A 25623-nucleotide genomic window follows, 5' to 3' on the forward strand; every position below is an offset into this window, starting at 1 on the left:
CAATGTTCGAGTTGGGCCCCAGAGCATCTTGCTTCCAGCTCTTTGGGAAGCTAAGAAACAACTCACTCTGCACAGTGCTCTTACAGCCTACCGGGAACATCTCTTACAAAGGCCTGTGAAACACGGTTACCTTGCAGGCCTGATCAGGCTGAAGTAGAACTTCTGCCCTGGGTGTGCCACATTGCCCTAGAGCTGAAAGGCACAACGTGCAGGCTTCTTCACAAAGGGCGAGTTGGGCCCCAGAGCAGCTTGCTTCCAGCTCTTTGGGAAGCTAAGAAACAACTCGCCCTGCACAGTGCTCTTACAGCCTAAGGGGAACATCTCTTACAAATGCCTGTGAAATGCAGTTTCTTTGCAGTCCTGATCTGGCTGAAGTAGAACTTCTGCCCTGGGTGTGTCACATTGCCCTATAGCTGAAAGGCACAACGTTCAGGCTTCTTAACAAAGCGCGAGTTGGGCCCCAGAGCATCTTGCTTCCAGCTCTTTGGGAAGCTAAGAAAAAACTCGCTCTGCACAGGGCTCTTACAGCCTACCGGGAACATCTCTTACAAAGGCCTGTGAAACGCAGTTTCTTTGCATGCCTGATCAGGCTGAAGTAGAACTTCTGCAGTGTGTGTGCCACATTGCCCTAGAGCTGAAAGGCACAACGTGCAGGCTTCTTAACAAAGGGCAAGTTGGGCCCCAGAGCATCTTGCTTCCAGCTCTTTGGGAAGCTAAGAAACAACTCGCTCTGCACAGTGCTCTTACAGCCTACCGGGAACATGTCTTACCAAGGCCTGTGAAACGCAGTTTCTTTGCAGGCCTGATTTGGCTGAAGTAGAACTTCTGCCCTGGGTGTGCCACATTGCCCTAGAGCTGAAAGGCACAACGTGCAGGCTTCTTAACAAAGGGCGAGTTGGGCCCCAGAGCTTCTTGCTTCCAGCTCTTTGGGAAGCTAAGAAACAACTCGCTCTGCACAGTGCTCTTACAGCCTACCGGGAACATCTCTTACAAAGGCCTGTGAAACACAGTTTCCTTGCAGGCCTGATCTGGCAGAAGTAGAACTTCTGCACTGGGTGTGGCACCTAGCCCTAGAGCTGAAAGGCACAACGGGCAGTCTGCATTCCAAAGGGCGAGTTGGGCGCCAGAGCATCTTGCTTCCAGCTCTTTGGGAAGCTAAGAAACAACTCGCTCTGCACAGTGCTCTTACAGCCTACCGGGAACATCTCTTAAAAAGGCATGTGAAACACAGTTTCCTTGCAGGCCTGATCTGGCTGAAGTAGAACTTCTGCCCTGGGTGTGCCACATTGCCCTAGAGCTGAAAGGCAGAACGTGCAGGCTTCCTAACAAAGGGCGAGTTGGGATCCAGAGCATCTTGCTTCCAGCTCTTTGGGAAGCTAAGAAACAACTCGCTCTGCACAGTGCTCTTACAGCCTACCGGGAACATCTCTTCCAAAGGCCTGTGAAACGCAGTTTCTTTGCAGTACTGATCTGGCTGAAGGAGGACTTCTGCTCTGGGTGTGCTACTTTGCCCTAGAGCTGAAAGGCACAACGTGCAGGCTTCTTTCCAAAGGGCGAGTTGGGCCCCACAGCATCTTGCTTCCAGCTCTTTGGGAAGCTAAGAAACAACTCGCTCTGCACAGTGCTCTTACAGCCTACCGGGAACATCTCTTACAAAGGCCTGTGAAACGCAGTTTCTTTGCAGGCCTGATCTGGCTGAAGTAGAACTTATGCTCTGGGTGTGCCACACTGCCCTAGACCTGAAAGCTACAACGTGCAGTCTCCTTTCCAGTGTGCGAGTTGGGCCCCAGAGCATTTTGCTTCCAGCTCTTTGGGAAGCTAAGAAACAACTCGCTCTGCACAGTGCTCTTACAGCCTACCGGGAACATCTCTTACAAAGGCCTGTGAAACACGGTTTCCTTGCAGGCCTGATCTGGCTGAAGTAGAACTTCTGCCCTGGGTGTGCCACATTGCCCTAGAGCTGAAAGGCACAACGTGCAGGCTTCTTCACAAAGGGCGAGTTGGGCCCCAGAGCAGCTTGCTTCCAGCTCTTTGGTAAGCTAAGAAACAACTCGCCCTGCACAGTGCTCTTACAGCCTAAGGGGAACATCTCTTACAAATGCCTGTGAAATACAGTTTCTTTGCAGTCCTGATCTGGCTGAAGTAGAACTTCTGCCCTGGGTGTGCCACATTGCCCTATAGCTGAAAGGCACAACGTTCAGGCTTCTTAACAAAGCGCGAGTTGGGCGCCAGAGCATCTTGCTTCCAGCTCTTTGGGAAGCTAAGAAAAAACTCGCTCTGCACAGGGCTCTTACAGCCTACCGGGAACATCTCTTACAAAGGCCTGTGAAACGCAGTTTCTTTGCAGGCCTGATCAGGCTGAAGTAGAACTTCTGCAGTGTGTGTGCCACATTGCCCTAGAGCTGAAAGGCACAACGTGCAGGCTTCTTAACAAAGGGCAAGTTGGGCCCCAGAGCATCTTGCTTCCAGCTCTTTGGGAAGCTAATAAACAACTCGCTCTGCACAGTGCTCTTACAGCCTAGCGGGAACATCTCTTACAAAGGCCTGTGAAACGCAGTTTCTTTGCAGGCCTGATTTGGCTGAAGTAGAACTTCTGCCCTGGGTGTGCCACATTGCCCTAGAGCTGAAAGGCACAACGTGCAGGCTTCTTAACAAAGGGCGAGTTGGGCCCCAGAGCTTCTTGCTTCCAGCTCTTTGGGAAGCTAAGAAACAACTCGCTCTGCACAGTGCTCTTACAGCCTACCGGGAACATCTCTTACAAAGGCCTGTGAAACGCAGTTTCGTTGCAGGCCTGATCTGGCTGAAGTAGAACTTCTGCCCCGGGTGTGCCACATTGCCCTAGAGCTGAAAGGCACAACGTGCAGGCTTCTTAACAAAGGGCGAGTTGACCCCAGAGCGTCTTGCTTCCAGCTCTTTGGGAAGCTAAGAAACAACTCGCTCTGCACAATGCTCTTACAGCCTACCGGGAACATCTCTTACAAAGGCCTGTGAAACGCAGTTTCTTTGCAGGCCTGATCTGGCTGAAGTAGAACTTCTGCCCTGGGTGTGCCACATTGACCTAGAGCTGAAAGGCACAACGTGCAGGCTTCTTAACAAAGGGCGAGTTGGGCCCCAGAGCATCTTGCTTCCAGCTCTTTGGGAAGCTAAGAAACAACTCGCTCTGCACAGTGCTCTTACAGCCTACCGGGAACATCTCTTACAAAGGCCTCTGAGACACAGTTTCTTTGCAGGCCTGATCTGGCTGAAGTAGAACTTCTGCTCTGGTTGCGCCACATTGGCCTAGAACTGAAAGCTACAACGTGCAATCTGCTTTCCAAAGTGTGAGTTGGGACCCAGAGCATCTTGCTTCCAGGTCTATGGGAAGCTAAGAAACAACTCGCTCTGCACAGTGCTCTTACAGCCTACCGGGAACATCTCTTACAAAGGCCTGTGAAACGCAGTTTCTTTGCAGGCCTGATCTGGCTGAAGTAGAACTTCTGCCCTGGGTGTGCCACATTGCCCTAGAGCTGAAAGGCACAACGTGCAGGCTTCTTAACAAAGGGCGAGTTGGGCCCCAGAGCATCTTGCTTCCAGCTCTTTGGGAAGCTAAGAAACAACTCGCTCTGCACAGTGCTCTTACAGCCTACCGGGAACATCTCTTACAAAGGCCTCTGAGACGCAGTTTCTTTGCAGGCCTGATCTGGCTGAAGTAGAACTTCTGCTCTGGTTGCGCCACATTGGCCTAGAACTGACAGCTACAACGTGCAATCTGCTTTCCAAAGTGTGAGTTGGGACCCAGAGCATCTTGCTTCCAGGTCTATGGGAAGCTAAGAAACAACTCGCTCTGCACAGTGCTCTTACAGCCTACCGGGAACATCTCTTACAAAGGCCTGTGAAACGCAGTTTCTTTGCAGGCCTGATCTGGCTGAAGTAGAACTTCTGCCCTGGGTGTGCCACATTGCCCTAGAGCTGAAAGGCACAACGTGCAGGCTTCTTAACAAAGGGCGAGTTGGGTCCCAGACCATCTTGCTTCCAGCTCTTTGGGAAGCTAAGAAACAACTCGCTCTGCACAGTGCTCTTACAGCCTACCGGGAACATCTCTTACAAAGGCCTGTGAAACACAGTTTCCTTGCAGGCCTGATCTGGCTGAAGTAGAACTTCTGCCCTGGGTGTGGCACCTAGCCCTAGAGCTGAAAGGCACAACGGGCAGTCTGCATTCCAAAGGGCGAGTTGGGCGCCAGAGCATCTTGCTTCCAGCTCTTTGGGAAGCTAAGAAACAACTCGCTCTGCACAGTGCTCTTACAGCCTACCGGGAACATCTCTTAAAAAGGCCTGTGAAACACAATTTCCTTGCAGGCCTGATCTGGCTGAAGTAGAACTTCTGCCCTGGGTGTGCCACATTGCCCTAGAGCTGAAAGGCAGAACGTGCAGGCTTCCTAACAAAGGGCGAGTTGGGCCCCAGAGCATCTTGCTTCCAGCTGTTTGGGAAGCTAAGAAACAACTCGCTCTGCACAGTGCTCTTACAGCCTACCGGGAACATCTCTTACAAAGGCCTGTGAAACGCAGTTTCTTTGCAGGCCTGATCTGGCTGAAGTAGAACTTATGCTCTGGGTGTGCCACACTGCCCTAGACCTGAAAGCTACAACGTGCAGTCTCCTTTCCAGTGTGCGAGTTGGGCCCCAGAGCATCTTGCTTCCAGCTCTTTGGGAAGCTAAGAAACAACTCGCCCTGCACAGTGCTCTTACAGCCTAAGGGGAACATCTCTTACAAATGCCTGTGAAATGCAGTTTCTTTGCAGTCCTGATCTGGCTGAAGTAGAACTTCTGCCCTGGGTGTGCCACATTGCCCTATAGCTGAAAGGCACAACGTTCAGGCTTCTTAACAAAGCGCGAGTTGGGCCCCAGAGCATCTTGCTTCCAGCTCTTTGGGAAGCTAAGAAACAACTCGCTCTGCACCGGGCTCTTACAGCCTACCGGGAACATCTCTTCCAAAGGCCTGTGAAACGCAGTTTCTTTGCAGGCCTGATCTGGCTGAAGTAGAACTTCTGCCCTGGGTGTGCCACATTGCCCTAGAGCTGAAAGGCACAACGTGCAGGCTTCTTAACAAAGGGCGAGTTGGGTCCCAGACCATCTTGCTTCCAGCTCTTTGGGAAGCTAAGAAACAACTCGCTCTGCACAGTGCTCTTACAGCCTACCGGGAACATCTCTTACAAAGGCCTGTGAAACACAGTTTCCTTGCAGGCCTGATCTGGCTGAAGTAGAACTTCTGCCCTGGGTGTGGCACCTAGCCCTAGAGCTGAAAGGCACAACGGGCAGTCTGCATTCCAAAGGGCGAGTTGGGCGCCAGAGCATCTTGCTTCCAGCTCTTTGGGAAGCTAAGAAACAACTCGCTCTGCACAGTGCTCTTACAGCCTACCGGGAACATCTCTTAAAAAGGCCTGTGAAACACAGTTTCCTTGCAGGCCTGATCTGGCTGAAGTAGAACTTCTGCCCTGGGTGTGCCACATTGCCCTAGAGCTGAAAGGCAGAACGTGCAGGCTTCCTAACAAAGGGCGAGTTGGGCCCCAGAGCATCTTGCTTCCAGCTGTTTGGGAAGCTAAGAAACAACTCGCTCTGCACAGTGCTCTTACAGCCTACCGGGAACATCTCTTACAAAGGCCTGTGAAACGCAGTTTCTTTGCAGGCCTGATCTGGCTGAAGTAGAACTTATGCTCTGGGTGTGCCACACTGCCCTAGACCTGAAAGCTACAACGTGCAGTCTCCTTTCCAGTGTGCGAGTTGGGCCCCAGAGCATCTTGCTTCCAGCTCTTTGGGAAGCTAAGAAACAACTCGCCCTGCACAGTGCTCTTACAGCCTAAGGGGAACATCTCTTACAAATGCCTGTGAAATGCAGTTTCTTTGCAGTCCTGATCTGGCTGAAGTAGAACTTCTGCCCTGGGTGTGCCACATTGCCCTAGAGCTGAAAGGCACAACGTGCAGGCTTCTTAACAAAGGGCGTGTTGGGCCCCAGAGCATCTTGCTTCCAGCTCTTTGAGAAGCTAAGAAACAACTCGCTCTGGACAGTGCTCTTACTGCCTACCGGGAACATCTCTTACAAAGGCCTGTGAAACGCAGTTTCTTTGCAGGCCTGATCTGGCTGAAGTAGAACTTATGCTCTGGGTGTGCCACACTGCCCTAGACCTGAAAGCTACAACGTGCAGTCTCCTTTCCAATGTGCGAGTTGGGCCCCAGAGCATTTTGCTTCCAGCTCTTTGGGAAGCTAAGAAACAACTCGCTCTGCACAGTGCTCTTACAGCCTACCGGGAACATCTCTTACAAAGGCCTGTGAAACACGGTTACCTTGCAGGCCTGATCAGGCTGAAGTAGAACTTCTGCCCTGGGTGTGCCACATTGCCCTAGAGCTGAAAGGCACAACGTGCAGGCTTCTTCACAAAGGGCGAGTTGGGCCCCAGAGCAGCTTGCTTCCAGCTCTTTGGTAAGCTAAGAAACAACTCGCCCTGCACAGTGCTCTTACAGCCTACCGGGAACATCTCTTACAAAGGCCTCTGAGACGCAGTTTCTTTGCAGGCCTGATCTGGCTGAAGTAGAACTTCTGCTCTGGTTGCGCCACATTGGCCTAGAACTGAAAGTTACAACGTGCAATCTGCTTTCCAAAGTGCGAGTTGGGCCCCAGAGCATCTTGCTTCCAGCTCTATGGGAAGCTAAGAAACAACTCGCTCTGCACAGTGCTCTTACAGCCTACCGGGAACATCTCTTACAAAGGCCTGTGAAACGCAGTTTCTTTGCAGGCCTGATCTGGCTGAAGTAGAACTTCTGTCCTGGGTGTGCCACATTGCCCTAGAGCTGAAAGGCACAACGTGCAGGCTTCTTAACAAAGGGCGAGTTGGGTCCCAGGCCATCTTGCTTCCAGCTCTTTGGGAAGCTAAGAAACAACTCGCTCTGCACAGTGCTCTTACAGCCTACCGGGAACATCTCTTACAAAGGCCTGTGAAACGCAGTTTCTTTGCAGGCCTGATCTGGATGAAGTAGAACTTCTGCCCTGGGTGTGGCACCTAGCCCTAGAGCGGAAAGGCACAACGTGCAGTCTGCATTCGAAAGGGCGAGTTGGGCGCCAGAGCATCTTGCTTCCAGCTCTTTGGGAAGCTAAGAAACAACTCGCTCTGCACAGTGCTCTTACAGCCTACCGGGAACATCTCTTACAAAGGCCTGTGAAACACAGTTTCCTTGCAGGCCTGATCTGGCTGAAGTAGAACTTCTGCCCTGGGTTTGCCACATTGCCCTAGAGCTGAAAGGCACAACGTGCAGGCTTCCTAACAAAGGGCGAGTTCAGCCCCAGAGCAGCTTGCTTCCAGCTCTTTGGGAAGCTAAGAAACAACTCGCTCTGCACAGTGCTCTTACAGCCTACCGGGAACATCTCTTACAAAGGCCTGTGTGATGCAGTTTCTTTGCAGGCCTGATCTGGCTGCAGTAGAACTTCTGCTCTGGTTGCGCCACATTGCCTTAGAGATGAAAGGCACAACGTGCAGGCTTCTTAACAAAGGGCGAGTTGGGCCCCAGAGCATCTTGCTTCCAGCTCATTGGGAAGCTAAGAAACATCTCGCTCTGCACAGTGCTCTTACAGCCTACCGGAAACATCTCTTACAAAGGCCTGTGAAACGCAGTTTCTTTGCAGGCCTGATCTGGCTGAAGTAGAACTTCTGCCCTGGGTGTGCCACATTGCCCTAGAGCTTAAAGGCACAACGTGCGGGCTTCCTAACAAAGGGCGAGTTGGGCCCCAGAGCATCTTGCTTCCAGCTCTTTGGAAAGCTAAGAAACAACTCGCTCTGCACAGTGCTCTTACAGCCTACCGGGAACATCTCTTACAAAGGCCTGTGAAACGCAGTTTCTTGGCAGGCCTGATCTGGCTGAAGTAGAACTTCTGCCCTGGGTGTGCCACATTGCCCTAGAGCTGAAAGGCACAACGTGGAGGCTTCTTAACAAAGGGCGAGTTGGGCAACAGAGCATCTTGCTTCCAGCTCTTTGGGAAGCTAAGAAACAACTCGCTCTGCACAGTGCTCTTACAGCCTACCGGGAACATCTCTTACAAAGGCCTGTGAAACGCAGTTTCTTTGCAGGCCTGATCAGGCTGAAGTAGAACTTCTGCTCTGGGCGTGCCACACTGCCCTAGACCTGAAAGATACAACGTGCCGTCTCCTTTCCAATGTGCGAGTTGGGCCCCAGAGCATCTTGCTTCCAGCTCTTTGGGAAGCTAAGAAACAACTCGCTCTGCACAGTGCTCTTACAGCCTACCGGGAACATCTCTTACAAAGGCCTGTGAAACGCAGCTTCTTTGCAGGCCTGATCTGGCTGAAGTAGAACTTCTGCCGTGGGTGTGCCACATTGCCCTAGAGCTGAAAGGCACAACGTGCAGGCTTCTTAACAAAGGGCGAGTTGGGCCCCAGAGCATCTTGCTTCCAGCTCTTTGGGAAGCTAAGAAACAACTCGCTCTGCACAGTGCTCTTACAGCCTACCGGGAACATCTCTTACAAAGGCCTGTGAAACGCAGTTTCTTTGCAGGCCTGATCTGGATGAAGTAGAACTTCTGCCCTGGATGTGGCACCTAGCCCTAGAGCTGAAAGGCACAACGTGCAGTCTGCATTCGAAAGGGCGAGTTGGGCGCCAGAGCTTCTTGCTTCCAGCTCTTTGGGAAGCTAAGAAACAACTCGCTCTGCACAGTGCTCTTACAGCCTACCGGGAACATCTCTTACAAAGGAATGTGAAACGCAGTTTCTTTGCAGGCCTGATCTGGCTGAAGTAGAACTTCTGCCCTGGGTGTGCCACATTGACCTAGAGCTGAAAGGCACAACGTGCAGGCTTCTTAACAAAGGGCGAGTTGGGCCCCAGAGCATCTTGCTTCCAGCTCTTTGGGAAGCTAAGAAAAAACTCGCTCTGCACAGTGCTCTTACAGCCTACCGGGAACATCTCTTACAAAGGCCTCTGAGACGCAGTTTCTTTGCAGGCCTGATCTGGCTGAAGTAGAACTTCTGCTCTGGTTGCGCCACATTGGCCTAGAACTGAAAGCTACAACGTGCAATCTGCTTTCCAAAGTGTGAGTTGGGACCCAGAGCATCTTGCTTCCAGGTCTATGGGAAGCTAAGAAACAACTCGCTCTGCACAGTGCTCTTACAGCCTACCGGGAACATCTCTTACAAAGGCCTGTGAAACGCAGTTTCTTTGCAGGCCTGATCTGGCTGAAGTAGAACTTCTGCCCTGGGTGTGCCACATTGCCCTAGAGCTGAAAGGCACAACGTGCAGGCTTCTTAACAAAGGGCGAGTTGGGTCCCAGACCATCTTGCTTCCAGCTCTTTGGGAAGCTAAGAAACAACTCGCTCTGCACAGTGCTCTTACAGCCTACCGGGAACATCTCTTACAAAGGCCTGTGAAACACAGTTTCCTTGCAGGCCTGATCTGGCTGAAGTAGAACTTCTGCCCTGGGTGTGGCACCTAGCCCTAGAGCTGAAAGGCACAACGGGCAGTCTGCATTCCAAAGGGCGAGTTGGGCGCCAGAGCATCTTGCTTCCAGCTCTTTGGTAAGCTAAGAAACAACTCGCCCTGCACAGTGCTCTTACAGCCTAAGGGGAACATCTCTTACAAATGCCTGTGAAATACAGTTTCTTTGCAGTCCTGATCTGGCTGAAGTAGAACTTCTGCCCTGGGTGTGCCACATTGCCCTATAGCTGAAAGGCACAACGTTCAGGCTTCTTAACAAAGCGCGAGTTGGGCGCCAGAGCATCTTGCTTCCAGCTCTTTGGGAAGCTAAGAAAAAACTCGCTCTGCACAGGGCTCTTACAGCCTACCGGGAACATCTCTTACAAAGGCCTGTGAAACGCAGTTTCTTTGCAGGCCTGATCAGGCTGAAGTAGAACTTCTGCAGTGTGTGTGCCACATTGCCCTAGAGCTGAAAGGCACAACGTGCAGGCTTCTTAACAAAGGGCAAGTTGGGCCCCAGAGCATCTTGCTTCCAGCTCTTTGGGAAGCTAATAAACAACTCGCTCTGCACAGTGCTCTTACAGCCTAGCGGGAACATCTCTTACAAAGGCCTGTGAAACGCAGTTTCTTTGCAGGCCTGATTTGGCTGAAGTAGAACTTCTGCCCTGGGTGTGCCACATTGCCCTAGAGCTGAAAGGCACAACGTGCAGGCTTCTTAACAAAGGGCGAGTTGGGCCCCAGAGCTTCTTGCTTCCAGCTCTTTGGGAAGCTAAGAAACAACTCGCTCTGCACAGTGCTCTTACAGCCTACCGGGAACATCTCTTACAAAGGCCTGTGAAACGCAGTTTCGTTGCAGGCCTGATCTGGCTGAAGTAGAACTTCTGCCCCGGGTGTGCCACATTGCCCTAGAGCTGAAAGGCACAACGTGCAGGCTTCTTAACAAAGGGCGAGTTGACCCCAGAGCGTCTTGCTTCCAGCTCTTTGGGAAGCTAAGAAACAACTCGCTCTGCACAATGCTCTTACAGCCTACCGGGAACATCTCTTACAAAGGCCTGTGAAACGCAGTTTCTTTGCAGGCCTGATCTGGCTGAAGTAGAACTTCTGCCCTGGGTGTGCCACATTGACCTAGAGCTGAAAGGCACAACGTGCAGGCTTCTTAACAAAGGGCGAGTTGGGCCCCAGAGCATCTTGCTTCCAGCTCTTTGGGAAGCTAAGAAACAACTCGCTCTGCACAGTGCTCTTACAGCCTACCGGGAACATCTCTTACAAAGGCCTCTGAGACACAGTTTCTTTGCAGGCCTGATCTGGCTGAAGTAGAACTTCTGCTCTGGTTGCGCCACATTGGCCTAGAACTGAAAGCTACAACGTGCAATCTGCTTTCCAAAGTGTGAGTTGGGACCCAGAGCATCTTGCTTCCAGGTCTATGGGAAGCTAAGAAACAACTCGCTCTGCACAGTGCTCTTACAGCCTACCGGGAACATCTCTTACAAAGGCCTGTGAAACGCAGTTTCTTTGCAGGCCTGATCTGGCTGAAGTAGAACTTCTGCCCTGGGTGTGCCACATTGCCCTAGAGCTGAAAGGCACAACGTGCAGGCTTCTTAACAAAGGGCGAGTTGGGCCCCAGAGCATCTTGCTTCCAGCTCTTTGGGAAGCTAAGAAACAACTCGCTCTGCACAGTGCTCTTACAGCCTACCGGGAACATCTCTTACAAAGGCCTCTGAGACGCAGTTTCTTTGCAGGCCTGATCTGGCTGAAGTAGAACTTCTGCTCTGGTTGCGCCACATTGGCCTAGAACTGACAGCTACAACGTGCAATCTGCTTTCCAAAGTGTGAGTTGGGACCCAGAGCATCTTGCTTCCAGGTCTATGGGAAGCTAAGAAACAACTCGCTCTGCACAGTGCTCTTACAGCCTACCGGGAACATCTCTTACAAAGGCCTGTGAAACGCAGTTTCTTTGCAGGCCTGATCTGGCTGAAGTAGAACTTCTGCCCTGGGTGTGCCACATTGCCCTAGAGCTGAAAGGCACAACGTGCAGGCTTCTTAACAAAGGGCGAGTTGGGTCCCAGACCATCTTGCTTCCAGCTCTTTGGGAAGCTAAGAAACAACTCGCTCTGCACAGTGCTCTTACAGCCTACCGGGAACATCTCTTACAAAGGCCTGTGAAACACAGTTTCCTTGCAGGCCTGATCTGGCTGAAGTAGAACTTCTGCCCTGGGTGTGGCACCTAGCCCTAGAGCTGAAAGGCACAACGGGCAGTCTGCATTCCAAAGGGCGAGTTGGGCGCCAGAGCATCTTGCTTCCAGCTCTTTGGGAAGCTAAGAAACAACTCGCTCTGCACAGTGCTCTTACAGCCTACCGGGAACATCTCTTAAAAAGGCCTGTGAAACACAATTTCCTTGCAGGCCTGATCTGGCTGAAGTAGAACTTCTGCCCTGGGTGTGCCACATTGCCCTAGAGCTGAAAGGCAGAACGTGCAGGCTTCCTAACAAAGGGCGAGTTGGGCCCCAGAGCATCTTGCTTCCAGCTGTTTGGGAAGCTAAGAAACAACTCGCTCTGCACAGTGCTCTTACAGCCTACCGGGAACATCTCTTACAAAGGCCTGTGAAACGCAGTTTCTTTGCAGGCCTGATCTGGCTGAAGTAGAACTTATGCTCTGGGTGTGCCACACTGCCCTAGACCTGAAAGCTACAACGTGCAGTCTCCTTTCCAGTGTGCGAGTTGGGCCCCAGAGCATCTTGCTTCCAGCTCTTTGGGAAGCTAAGAAACAACTCGCCCTGCACAGTGCTCTTACAGCCTAAGGGGAACATCTCTTACAAATGCCTGTGAAATGCAGTTTCTTTGCAGTCCTGATCTGGCTGAAGTAGAACTTCTGCCCTGGGTGTGCCACATTGCCCTATAGCTGAAAGGCACAACGTTCAGGCTTCTTAACAAAGCGCGAGTTGGGCCCCAGAGCATCTTGCTTCCAGCTCTTTGGGAAGCTAAGAAACAACTCGCTCTGCACCGGGCTCTTACAGCCTACCGGGAACATCTCTTCCAAAGGCCTGTGAAACGCAGTTTCTTTGCAGGCCTGATCTGGCTGAAGTAGAACTTCTGCCCTGGGTGTGCCACATTGCCCTAGAGCTGAAAGGCACAACGTGCAGGCTTCTTAACAAAGGGCGAGTTGGGTCCCAGACCATCTTGCTTCCAGCTCTTTGGGAAGCTAAGAAACAACTCGCTCTGCACAGTGCTCTTACAGCCTACCGGGAACATCTCTTACAAAGGCCTGTGAAACACAGTTTCCTTGCAGGCCTGATCTGGCTGAAGTAGAACTTCTGCCCTGGGTGTGGCACCTAGCCCTAGAGCTGAAAGGCACAACGGGCAGTCTGCATTCCAAAGGGCGAGTTGGGCGCCAGAGCATCTTGCTTCCAGCTCTTTGGGAAGCTAAGAAACAACTCGCTCTGCACAGTGCTCTTACAGCCTACCGGGAACATCTCTTAAAAAGGCCTGTGAAACACAGTTTCCTTGCAGGCCTGATCTGGCTGAAGTAGAACTTCTGCCCTGGGTGTGCCACATTGCCCTAGAGCTGAAAGGCAGAACGTGCAGGCTTCCTAACAAAGGGCGAGTTGGGCCCCAGAGCATCTTGCTTCCAGCTGTTTGGGAAGCTAAGAAACAACTCGCTCTGCACAGTGTTCTTACAGCCTACCGGGAACATCTCTTACAAAGGCCTGTGAAACGCAGTTTCTTTGCAGGCCTGATCTGGCTGAAGTAGAACTTATGCTCTGGGTGTGCCACACTGCCCTAGACCTGAAAGCTACAACGTGCAGTCTCCTTTCCAGTGTGCGAGTTGGGCCCCAGAGCATCTTGCTTCCAGCTCTTTGGGAAGCTAAGAAACAACTCGCCCTGCACAGTGCTCTTACAGCCTAAGGGGAACATCTCTTACAAATGCCTGTGAAATGCAGTTTCTTTGCAGTCCTGATCTGGCTGAAGTAGAACTTCTGCCCTGGGTGTGCCACATTGCCCTAGAGCTGAAAGGCACAACGTGCAGGCTTCTTAACAAAGGGCGTGTTGGGCCCCAGAGCATCTTGCTTCCAGCTCTTTGAGAAGCTAAGAAACAACTCGCTCTGGACAGTGCTCTTACTGCCTACCGGGAACATCTCTTACAAAGGCCTGTGAAACGCAGTTTCTTTGCAGGCCTGATCTGGCTGAAGTAGAACTTATGCTCTGGGTGTGCCACACTGCCCTAGACCTGAAAGCTACAACGTGCAGTCTCCTTTCCAATGTGCGAGTTGGGCCCCAGAGCATTTTGCTTCCAGCTCTTTGGGAAGCTAAGAAACAACTCGCTCTGCACAGTGCTCTTACAGCCTACCGGGAACATCTCTTACAAAGGCCTGTGAAACACGGTTACCTTGCAGGCCTGATCAGGCTGAAGTAGAACTTCTGCCCTGGGTGTGCCACATTGCCCTAGAGCTGAAAGGCACAACGTGCAGGCTTCTTCACAAAGGGCGAGTTGGGCCCCAGAGCAGCTTGCTTCCAGCTCTTTGGTAAGCTAAGAAACAACTCGCCCTGCACAGTGCTCTTACAGCCTACCGGGAACATCTCTTACAAAGGCCTCTGAGACGCAGTTTCTTTGCAGGCCTGATCTGGCTGAAGTAGAACTTCTGCTCTGGTTGCGCCACATTGGCCTAGAACTGAAAGTTACAACGTGCAATCTGCTTTCCAAAGTGCGAGTTGGGCCCCAGAGCATCTTGCTTCCAGCTCTATGGGAAGCTAAGAAACAACTCGCTCTGCACAGTGCTCTTACAGCCTACCGGGAACATCTCTTACAAAGGCCTGTGAAACGCAGTTTCTTTGCAGGCCTGATCTGGCTGAAGTAGAACTTCTGTCCTGGGTGTGCCACATTGCCCTAGAGCTGAAAGGCACAACGTGCAGGCTTCTTAACAAAGGGCGAGTTGGGTCCCAGGCCATCTTGCTTCCAGCTCTTTGGGAAGCTAAGAAACAACTCGCTCTGCACAGTGCTCTTACAGCCTACCGGGAACATCTCTTACAAAGGCCTGTGAAACGCAGTTTCTTTGCAGGCCTGATCTGGATGAAGTAGAACTTCTGCCCTGGGTGTGGCACCTAGCCCTAGAGCGGAAAGGCACAACGTGCAGTCTGCATTCGAAAGGGCGAGTTGGGCGCCAGAGCATCTTGCTTCCAGCTCTTTGGGAAGCTAAGAAACAACTCGCTCTGCACAGTGCTCTTACAGCCTACCGGGAACATCTCTTACAAAGGCCTGTGAAACACAGTTTCCTTGCAGGCCTGATCTGGCTGAAGTAGAACTTCTGCCCTGGGTTTGCCACATTGCCCTAGAGCTGAAAGGCACAACGTGCAGGCTTCCTAACAAAGGGCGAGTTCAGCCCCAGAGCAGCTTGCTTCCAGCTCTTTGGGAAGCTAAGAAACAACTCGCTCTGCACAGTGCTCTTACAGCCTACCGGGAACATCTCTTACAAAGGCCTGTGTGATGCAGTTTCTTTGCAGGCCTGATCTGGCTGCAGTAGAACTTCTGCTCTGGTTGCGCCACATTGCCTTAGAGATGAAAGGCACAACGTGCAGGCTTCTTAACAAAGGGCGAGTTGGGCCCCAGAGCATCTTGCTTCCAGCTCATTGGGAAGCTAAGAAACATCTCGCTCTGCACAGTGCTCTTACAGCCTACCGGAAACATCTCTTACAAAGGCCTGTGAAACGCAGTTTCTTTGCAGGCCTGATCTGGCTGAAGTAGAACTTCTGCCCTGGGTGTGCCACATTGCCCTAGAGCTTAAAGGCACAACGTGCGGGCTTCCTAACAAAGGGCGAGTTGGGCCCCAGAGCATCTTGCTTCCAGCTCTTTGGAAAGCTAAGAAACAACTCGCTCTGCACAGTGCTCTTACAGCCTACCGGGAACATCTCTTACAAAGGCCTGTGAAACGCAGTTTCTTGGCAGGCCTGATCTGGCTGAAGTAGAACTTCTGCCCTGGGTGTGCCACATTGCCCTAGAGCTGAAAGGCACAACGTGGAGGCTTCTTAACAAAGGGCGAGTTGGGCAACAGAGCATCTTGCTTCCAGCTCTTTGGGAAGCTAAGAAACAACTCGCTCTGCACAGTGCTCTTACAGCCTACCGGGAACATCTCTTACAAAGGCCTGTGAAACGCAGTTTCTTTGCAGGCCTGATCAGGCTGAAGTAGAACTTCTGCTCTGGGCGTGCCACACTGCCCTAGACCTGAAAGATACAACGTGCCGTCTCCTTTCCAATGTGCGAGTTGGGCCCCAGAGCATCTTGCTTCCAGCTCTTTGGGAAGCTAAGAAACAACTCGCTCTGCACAGTGCTCTTACAGCCTACCGGGAACATCTCTTACAAAGGCCTGTGAAACGCAGCTTCTTTGCAGGCCTGATCTGGCTGAAGTAGAACTTCTGCCGTGGGTGTGCCACATTGCCCTAGAGCTGAAAGGCACAACGTGCAGGCTTCTTAACAAAGGGCGAGTTGGGCCCCAGAGCATCTTGCTTCCAGCTCTTTGGGAAGCTAAGAAACAACTCGCTCTGCACAGTGCTCTTACAGCCTACCGGGAACATCTCTTACAAAGGCCTGTGAAACGCAGTTTCTTTGCAGGCCTGATCTGGATGAAGTAGAACTTCTGCCCTGGATGTGGCACCTAGCCCTAGAGCTGAAAGGCACAACGTGCAGTCTGCATTCGAAAGGGCGAGTTGGGCGCCAGAGCTTCTTGCTTCCAGCTCTTTGGGAAGCTAAGAAACAACTCGCTCTGCACAGTGCTCTTACAGCCTACCGGGAACATCTCTTACAAAGGAATGTGAAACGCAGTTTCTTTGCAGGCCTGATCTGGCTGAAGTAGAACTTCTGCCCTGGGTGTGCCACATTGACCTAGAGCTGAAAGGCACAACGTGCAGGCTTCTTAACAAAGGGCGAGTTGGGCCCCAGAGCATCTTGCTTCCAGCTCTTTGGGAAGCTAAGAAACAACTCGCTCTGCACAGTGCTCTTACAGCCTACCGGGAACATCTCTTACAAAGGCCTCTGAGACGCAGTTTCTTTGCAGGCCTGATCTGGCTGAAGTAGAACTTCTGCTCTGGTTGCGCCACATTGGCCTAGAACTGAAAGCTACAACGTGCAATCTGCTTTCCAAAGTGTGAGTTGGGACCCAGAGCATCTTGCTTCCAGGTCTATGGGAAGCTAAGAAACAACTCGCTCTGCACAGTGCTCTTACAGCCTACCGGGAACATCTCTTACAAAGGCCTGTGAAACGCAGTTTCTTTGCAGGCCTGATCTGGCTGAAGTAGAACTTCTGCCCTGGGTGTGCCACATTGCCCTAGAGCTGAAAGGCACAACGTGCAGGCTTCTTAACAAAGGGCGAGTTGGGTCCCAGACCATCTTGCTTCCAGCTCTTTGGGAAGCTAAGAAACAACTCGCTCTGCACAGTGCTCTTACAGCCTACCGGGAACATCTCTTACAAAGGCCTGTGAAACACAGTTTCCTTGCAGGCCTGATCTGGCTGAAGTAGAACTTCTGCCCTGGGTGTGGCACCTAGCCCTAGAGCTGAAAGGCACAACGGGCAGTCTGCATTCCAAAGGGCGAGTTGGGCGCCAGAGCATCTTGCTTCCAGCTCTTTGGGAAGCTAAGAAACAACTCGCTCTGCACAGTGCTCTTACAGCCTACCGGGAACATCTCTTAAAAAGGCCTGTGAAACACAGTTTCCTTGCAGGCCTGATCTGGCTGAAGTAGAACTTCTGCCCTGGGTGTGCCACATTGCCCTAGAGCTGAAAGGCAGAACGTGCAGGCTTCCTAACAAAGGGCGAGTTGGGCCCCAGAGCATCTTGCTTCCAGCTGTTTTGGAAGCTAAGAAACAACTCGCTCTGCACAGTGCTCTTACAGCCTACCGGGAACATCTCTTACAAAGGCCTGTGAAACGCAGTTTCTTTGCAGGCCTGATCTGGCTGAAGTAGAACTTATGCTCTGGGTGTGCCACACTGCCCTAGACCTGAAAGCTACAACGTGCAGTCTCCTTTCCAGTGTGCGAGTTGGGCCCCAGAGCATCTTGCTTCCAGCTCTTTGGGAAGCTAAGAAACAACTCGCCCTGCACAGTGCTCTTACAGCCTAAGGGGAACATCTCTTACAAATGCCTGTGAAATGCAGTTTCTTTCCAGTCCTGATCTGGCTGAAGTAGAACTTCTGCCCTGGGTGTGCCACATTGCCCTATAGCTGAAAGGCACAACGTTCAGGCTTCTTAACAAAGCGCGAGTTGGGCCCCAGAGCATCTTGCTTCCAGCTCTTTGGGAAGCTAAGAAACAACTCGCTCTGCACCGGGCTCTTACAGCCTACCGGGAACATCTCTTCCAAAGGCCTGTGAAACGCAGTTTCTTTGCAGGCCTGATCTGGCTGAAGTAGAACTTCTGCCCTGGGTGTGCCACATTGCCCTAGAGCTGAAAGGCACAACGTGCAGGCTTCTTAACAAAGGGCGAGTTGGGTCCCAGACCATCTTGCTTCCAGCTCTTTGGGAAGCTAAGAAACAACTCGCTCTGCACAGTGCTCTTACAGCCTACCGGGAACATCTCTTACAAAGGCCTGTGAAACACAGTTTCCTTGCAGGCCTGATCTGGCTGAAGTAGAACTTCTGCCCTGGGTGTGGCACCTAGCCCTAGAGCTGAAAGGCACAACGGGCAGTCTGCATTCCAAAGGGCGAGTTGGGCGCCAGAGCATCTTGCTTCCAGCTCTTTGGGAAGCTAAGAAACAACTCGCTCTGCACAGTGCTCTTACAGCCTACCGGGAACATCTCTTAAAAAGGCCTGTGAAACACAGTTTCCTTGCAGGCCTGATCTGGCTGAAGTAGAACTTCTGCCCTGGGTGTGCCACATTGCCCTAGAGCTGAAAGGCAGAACGTGCAGGCTTCCTAACAAAGGGCGAGTTGGGCCCCAGAGCATCTTGCTTCCAGCTGTTTGGGAAGCTAAGAAACAACTCGCTCTGCACAGTGCTCTTACAGCCTACCGGGAACATCTCTTACAAAGGCCTGTGAAACGCAGTTTCTTTGCAGGCCTGATCTGGCTGAAGTAGAACTTATGCTCTGGGTGTGCCACACTGCCCTAGACCTGAAAGCTACAACGTGCAGTCTCCTTTCCAGTGTGCGAGTTGGGCCCCAGAGCATCTTGCTTCCAGCTCTTTGGGAAGCTAAGAAACAACTCGCCCTGCACAGTGCTCTTACAGCCTAAGGGGAACATCTCTTACAAATGCCTGTGAAATACAGTTTCTTTGCAGTCCTGATCTGGCTGAAGTAGAACTTCTGCCCTGGGTGTGCCACATTGCCCTAGAGCTGAAAGGCACAACGTGCAGGCTTCTTAACAAAGGGCGTGTTGGGCCTCAGAGCATCTTGCTTCCAGCTCTTTGAGAAGCTAAGAAACAACTCGCTCTGGACAGTGCTCTTACTGCCTACCGGGAACATCTCTTACAAAGGCCTGTGAAACGCAGTTTCTTTGCAGGCCTGATCTGGCTGAAGTAGAACTTATGCTCTGGGTGTGCCACACTGCCCTAGACCTGAAAGCTACAACGTGCAGTCTCCTTTCCAATGTGCGAGTTGGGCCCCAGAGCATTTTGCTTCCAGCTCTTTGGGAAGCTAAGAAACAACTCGCTCTGCACAGTGCTCTTACAGCCTACCGGGAACATCTCTTACAAAGGCCTGTGAAACACGGTTACCTTGCAGGCCTGATCAGGCTTAAGTAGAACTTCTGCCCTGGGTGTGCCACATTGCCCTAGAGCTGAAAGGCACAACGTGCAGGCTTCTTCACAAAGGGCGATTTGGGCCCCAGAGCAGCTTGCTTCCAGCTCTTTGGTAAGCTAAGAAACAACTCGCCCTGCACAGTGCTCTTACAGCCTACCGGGAACATCTCTTACAAAGGCCTCTGAGACGCAGTTTCTTTGCAGGCCTGATCTGGCTGAAGTAGAACTTCTGCTCTGGTTGCGCCACATTGGCCTAGAACTGAAAGTTACAACGTGCAATCTGCTTTCCAAAGTGCGAGTTGGGCCCCAGAGCATCTTGCTTCCAGCTCTATGGGAAGCTAAGAAACAACTCGCTCTGCACAGTGCTCTTACAGCCTACCGGGAACATCTCTTACAAAGGCCTGTGAAACGCAGTTTCTTTGCAGGCCTGATCTGGCTGAAGTAGAACTTCTGTCCTGGGTGTGCCACATTGCCCTAGAGCTGAAAGGCACAACGTGCAGGCTTCTTAACAAAGGGCGAGTTGGGTCCCAGGCCATCTTGCTTCCAGCTCTTTGGGAAGCTAAGAAACAACTCGCTCTGCACAGTGCTCTTACAGCCTACCGGGAACATCTCTTACAAAGGCCTGTGAAACGCAGTTTCTTTGCAGGCCTGATCTGGATGAAGTAGAACTTCTGCCCTGGGTGTGGCACCTAGCCCTAGAGCGGAAAGGCACAACGTGCAGTCTGCATTCGAAAGGGCGAGTTGGGCGCCAGAGCATCTTGCTTCCAGCTCTTTGGGAAGCTAAGAAACAACTCGCTCTGCACAGTGCTCTTACAGCCTACCGGGAACATCTCTTACAAAGGCCTGTGAAACACAGTTTCCTTGCAGGCCTGATCTGGCTGAAGTAGAACTTCTGCCCTGGGTTTGCCACATTGCCCTAGAGCTGAAAGGCACAACGTGCAGGCTTCCTAACAAAGGGCGAGTTCAGCCCCAGAGCAGCTTGCTTCCAGCTCTTTGGGAAGCTAAGAAACAACTCGCTCTGCACAGTGCTCTTACAGCCTACCGGGAACATCTCTTACAAAGGCCTGTGTGATGCAGTTTCTTTGCAGGCCTGATCTGGCTGCAGTAGAACTTCTGCTCTGGTTGCGCCACATTGCCTTAGAGATGAAAGGCACAACGTGCAGGCTTCTTAACAAAGGGCGAGTTGGGCCCCAGAGCATCTTGCTTCCAGCTCATTGGGAAGCTAAGAAACATCTCGCTCTGCACAGTGCTCTTACAGCCTACCGGAAACATCTCTTACAAAGGCCTGTGAAACGCAGTTTCTTTGCAGGCCTGATCTGGCTGAAGTAGAACTTCTGCCCTGGGTGTGCCACATTGCCCTAGAGCTTAAAGGCACAACGTGCGGGCTTCCTAACAAAGGGCGAGTTGGGCCCCAGAGCATCTTGCTTCCAGCTCTTTGGAAAGCTAAGAAACAACTCGCTCTGCACAGTGCTCTTACAGCCTACCGGGAACATCTCTTACAAAGGCCTGTGAAACGCAGTTTCTTGGCAGGCCTGATCTGGCTGAAGTAGAACTTCTGCCCTGGGTGTGCCACATTGCCCTAGAGCTGAAAGGCACAACGTGGAGGCTTCTTAACAAAGGGCGAGTTGGGCAACAGAGCATCTTGCTTCCAGCTCTTTGGGAAGCTAAGAAACAACTCGCTCTGCACAGTGCTCTTACAGCCTACCGGGAACATCTCTTACAAAGGCCTGTGAAACGCAGTTTCTTTGCAGGCCTGATCAGGCTGAAGTAGAACTTCTGCTCTGGGCGTGCCACACTGCCCTAGACCTGAAAGCTACAACGTGCCGTCTCCTTTCCAATGTGCGAGTTGGGCCCCAGAGCATCTTGCTTCCAGCTCTTTGGGAAGCTAAGAAACAACTCGCTCTGCACAGTGCTCTTACAGCCTACCGGGAACATCTCTTACAAAGGCCTGTGAAACGCAGCTTCTTTGCAGGCCTGATCTGGCTGAAGTAGAACTTCTGCCGTGGGTGTGCCACATTGCCCTAGAGCTGAAAGGCACAACGTGCAGGCTTCTTAACAAAGGGCGAGTTGGGCCCCAGAGCATCTTGCTTCCAGCTCTTTGGGAAGCTAAGAAACAACTCGCTCTGCACAGTGCTCTTACAGCCTACCGGGAACATCTCTTACAAAGGCCTGTGAAACGCAGTTTCTTTGCAGGCCTGATCTGGATGAAGTAGAACTTCTGCCCTGGATGTGGCACCTAGCCCTAGAGCTGAAAGGCACAACGTGCAGTCTGCATTCGAAAGGGCGAGTTGGGCGCCAGAGCTTCTTGCTTCCAGCTCTTTGGGAAGCTAAGAAACAACTCGCTCTGCACAGTGCTCTTACAGCCTACCGGGAACATCTCTTACAAAGGCCTGTGAAACACAGTTTCCTTGCAGGCGTGATCTGGCTGAAGTAGAACTTCTGCCCTGGGTATGGCACCTAGCCCTAGAGCTGAAAGGCACAACGGGCAGTCTGCATTCCAAAGGGCGAGTTGGGCGCCAGAGCATCTTGCTTCCAGCTCTTTGGGAAGCTAAGAAACAACTCGCTCTGCACACTGCTCTTACAGCCTACCGGGAACATCTCTTCAAAAGGCCTGTGAAACACAGTTTCCTTGCAGGCCTGATCTGGCTGAAGTAGAACTTCTGCCCTGGGTGTGCCACATTGCCCTAGAGCTGAAAGGCACAACGTGCAGGCTTCCTAACAAAGGGCGAGTTGGGCCCCAGAGCAGCTTGCTTCCAGCTCTTTGGGAAGCTAAGAAACAACTCGCTCTGCACAGTGCTCTTACAGCCTACCGGGAACATCTCTTACAAAGGCTTGTGAAACGCAGTTTCTTTGCAGGCCTGATCAGGCTGAAGTAGAACTTCTGCCCTGGGTGTGCCACATTGCCCTAGAGCTGAAAGGCACAACGTGCAGGCTTCTTAGAAAAGGGCGAGTTGGGCCCCAGAGCATCTTGCTTCCAGCTGTTTGGGAAGCTAAGAAACAACTCGCTCTGCACAGTGCTCTTACAGCCTACTGGGAACATCTCTTACAAAGGCCTGTGAAACGCAGTTTCTTTGCAGGCCTGATCTGGCTGAAGTAGAACTTCTGCCCTGGGTGTGACACATTGCCCTAGAGCTGAAAGGCACAACGTGCAGGCTTCTTAACAAAGGGCGAGTTGGGCCCCAGAGCTTCTTGCTTCCAGCTCTTTGGGAAGCTAAGAAACAACTCGCTCTGCACAGTGCTCTTACAGCCTACCGGGAACATCTCTTACAAAGGCCTGTGAAACGCAGTTTCTTTGAAGGCCTGATCTGGCTGAAGTAGAACTTCTGCCCTGGGTGTGCCACATTGCCCAGAGCTGAAAGGCACAACGTGCAGGCTTCTTAACAAAGGGCGAGTTGGGCCCCAGAGCTTCTTGCTTCCAGCTCTTTGGGAAGCTAAGAAACAAGTCTCTCTGCACAGTGCTCTTACAGCCTAGTGGGAACATCTCTTCCAAAGGCCTGTGAAACGCAGTTTCTTTGCAGGCCTGATCTGGCTGAAGTAGGACTTCTGCTCTGGGTGTGCTACTTTGCCCTAGAGCTGAAAGGCACAACGTGCAGGCTTCTTTCCCAAGGGCGAGTTGGGCCCCACAGCATCTTGCTTCCAGCTCTTTGGAAAGCTAAGATACAACTCGCTCTGGACAGTGCTCTTACAGACTACCGGGAACATGTCTTCCAAAGGCCTGTGAAACGCAGTTTCTTTGCAGGCCTGATCTGGCTGAAGTAGGACTTCTGCTCTGGGTGTGCTACTTTGCCCTAGAGCTGAAAGGCACAACGTGCAGGCTTCTTTCCAAAGGGCGAGTTGGGACCCACAGCATCTTGCTTCCAGCTCTTTGGGAAGCTAAGAAACAACTCGCTCTGCTCAGTGCTCTTACAGCCTACCGGGAACGTCTCTTCCAAAGGCCTGTGAAACGCAGTTTCTTTGCAGGCCTGATCTGGCTGAAGTAGGACTTGTGCTCTGGGTGTGCTAATTTGCCCTAGAGCTGAAAGGCACAACGTGCAGGCTTCTTTCCAAAGAGCGAGTTGGGCCCCACAGCATCTTGCTTCCAGCTCTTTGGGAAGCTAAGAAACAACTCGCTCTGCACAGTGCTCTTAGAGCCTACGGGGAACATCTCTTCCATAGACCTGTGAAACGCAGTTTCTTTGCAGGCCTGATCTGGCTGAAGTAGGACTTCTGCTCTGGGTGTGCTACTTTGCCCTAGAGCTGAAAGGCACAACGTGCAGGCTTCTTTCCAAAGGGCGAGTTGGGCCCCACAGCATCTTGCTTCCAGCTCTTTGGGAAGCTAAGAAACAACTCGCTCTGCACAGTGCTCTTACAGCCTACCGGGAACATCTCTTCCAAAGGCCTGTGAAACGCAGTTTCTTTGCAGGCCTGATCTGGCTGAAGTAGGACTTCTGCTCTGGGTGTGCTACTTTGCCCTAGAGCTGAAAGGCACAACGTGCAGGCTTCTTTCCAAAGGGCGAGTTGGGCCCCACAGCATCTTGCTTCCAGCTCTTTGGGAAGCTAAGAAACAACTCGCTCTGCACAGTGCTCTTACAGCCTAGTGGGAACATGTCTTCCAAAGGCCTGTGAAACGCAGTTTCTTTGCAGGCCTGATCTGGCTGAAGTAGGACTTCTGCTCTGGGTGTGCTACTTTGCCCTAGAGCTGAAAGGCACAACGTGCAGGCTTCTTTCCAAAGGGCGAGTTGGGCCCCACAGCATCTTGCTTCCAGCTCTTTGGGAAGCTAAGAAACAACTCGCTCTGCACAGTGCTCTTACAGCCTACCGGGAACATCTCTTCCAAAGGCCTGTGAAACGCAGTTTCTTTGCAGGCCTGATCTGGCTGAAGTAGGACTTGTGCTCTGGGTGTGCTACTTTGCCCTAGAGCTGAAAGGCACAACGTGCAGGCTTCTTTCCAAAGGGCGAGTTGGGCCCCACAGCATCTTGCTTCCTTCTCTTTGGGAAGCTAAGAAACAACTCTCTCTGCACAGTGCTCTTACAGCCTAGTGGGAACATCTCTTCCAAAGGCCTGTGAAACGCAGTTTCTTTGCAGGCCTGATCTGGCTGAAGTAGGACTTCTGCTCTGGGTGTGCTACTTTGCCCTAGAGCTGAAAGGCACAACGTGCAGGCTTCTTTCCAAAGGGCGAGTTGGGCCCCACAGCATCTTGCTTCCATCTCTTTGGGAAGCTAAGAAACAACTCGCTCTGCTCAGTGCTCTTACCGCTTACCGGGAACGTCTCTTCCAAAGGCCTGTGAAACGCAGTTTCTTTGCAGGCCTGATCTGGCTGAAGTAGGACTTCTGCTCTGGGTGTGCTACTTTGCCCTAGAGCTGAAAGGCACAACGTGCAGGCTTCTTTCCAAAGGGCGAGTTGGGCCCCACAGCATCTTGCTTCCATCTCTTTGGGAAGCTAAGAAACAACTCGCTCTGCACAGTGCTCTTACAGCCTAGTGGGAACATCTCTTCCAAAGGCCTGTGAAACGCAGTTTCTTTGCAGGCCTGATCTGGCTGAAGTAGGACTTCTGCTCTGGGTGTGCTACTTTGCCCTAGAGCTGAAAGGCACAACGTGCAGGCTTCTTTCGAAAGGGCGAGTTGGGCCCCACAGCATCTTGCTTCCAGCTCTTTGGGAAGCTAAGAAACAACTCGCTCTGCACAGTGCTCTTACAGCCTAGTGGGAACATCTCTTCCATAGGCCTGTGAAACGCAGTTTCTTTGCAGGCCTGATCTGGCTGAAGTAGGACTTCTGCTCTGGGTGTGCTACTTTGCCCTAGAGCTGAAAGGCACAACGTGCAGGCTTCTTTCCAAAGGGCGAGTTGGGCCCCTCAGCATCTTGCTTCCAGCTCTTTGGGAAGCTAAGAAACAACTCGCTCTGCACAGTGCTCTTACAGCCTAGTGGGAAGATCTCTTCCAAAGGCCTGTGAAACGCAGTTTCTTTGCAGGCCTGATCTGGCTGAAGTAGGACTTCTGCTCTGGGTGTGCTACTTTGCCCTAGAGCTGAAAGGCACAACGTGCAGGCTTCTTTCCAAAGGGCGAGTTGGGCCCCACAGCATCTTGCTTCCAGCTCTTTGGGAAGCTAAGAAACAACTCGCTCTGCACAGTGCTCTTACAGCCTAGTGGGAACATGTCTTCCAAAGGCCTGTGAAACGCAGTTTCTTTGCAGGCCTGATCTGGCTGAAGTAGGACTTCTGCTCTGGGTGTGCTACTTTGCCCTAGAGCTGAAAGGCACAACGTGCAGGCTTCTTTCCAAAGGGCGAGTTGGGCCCCACAGCATCTTGCTTCCAGCTCTTTGGGAAGCTAAGAAACAACTCGCTCTGCACAGTGCTCTTACAGCCTACCGGGAACATCTCTTCCAAAGGCCTGTGAAACGCAGTTTCTTTGCAGGCCTGATCTGGCTGAAGTAGGACTTCTGCTCTGGGTGTGCTACTTTGCCCTAGAGCTGAAAGGCACAACGTGCA

The sequence above is a fragment of the Equus caballus genome, chromosome 9 (assembly GCF_041296265.1).
Source record: "Equus caballus isolate H_3958 breed thoroughbred chromosome 9, TB-T2T, whole genome shotgun sequence".
Classification (NCBI taxonomy): Eukaryota; Metazoa; Chordata; class Mammalia; order Perissodactyla; family Equidae; genus Equus; species Equus caballus.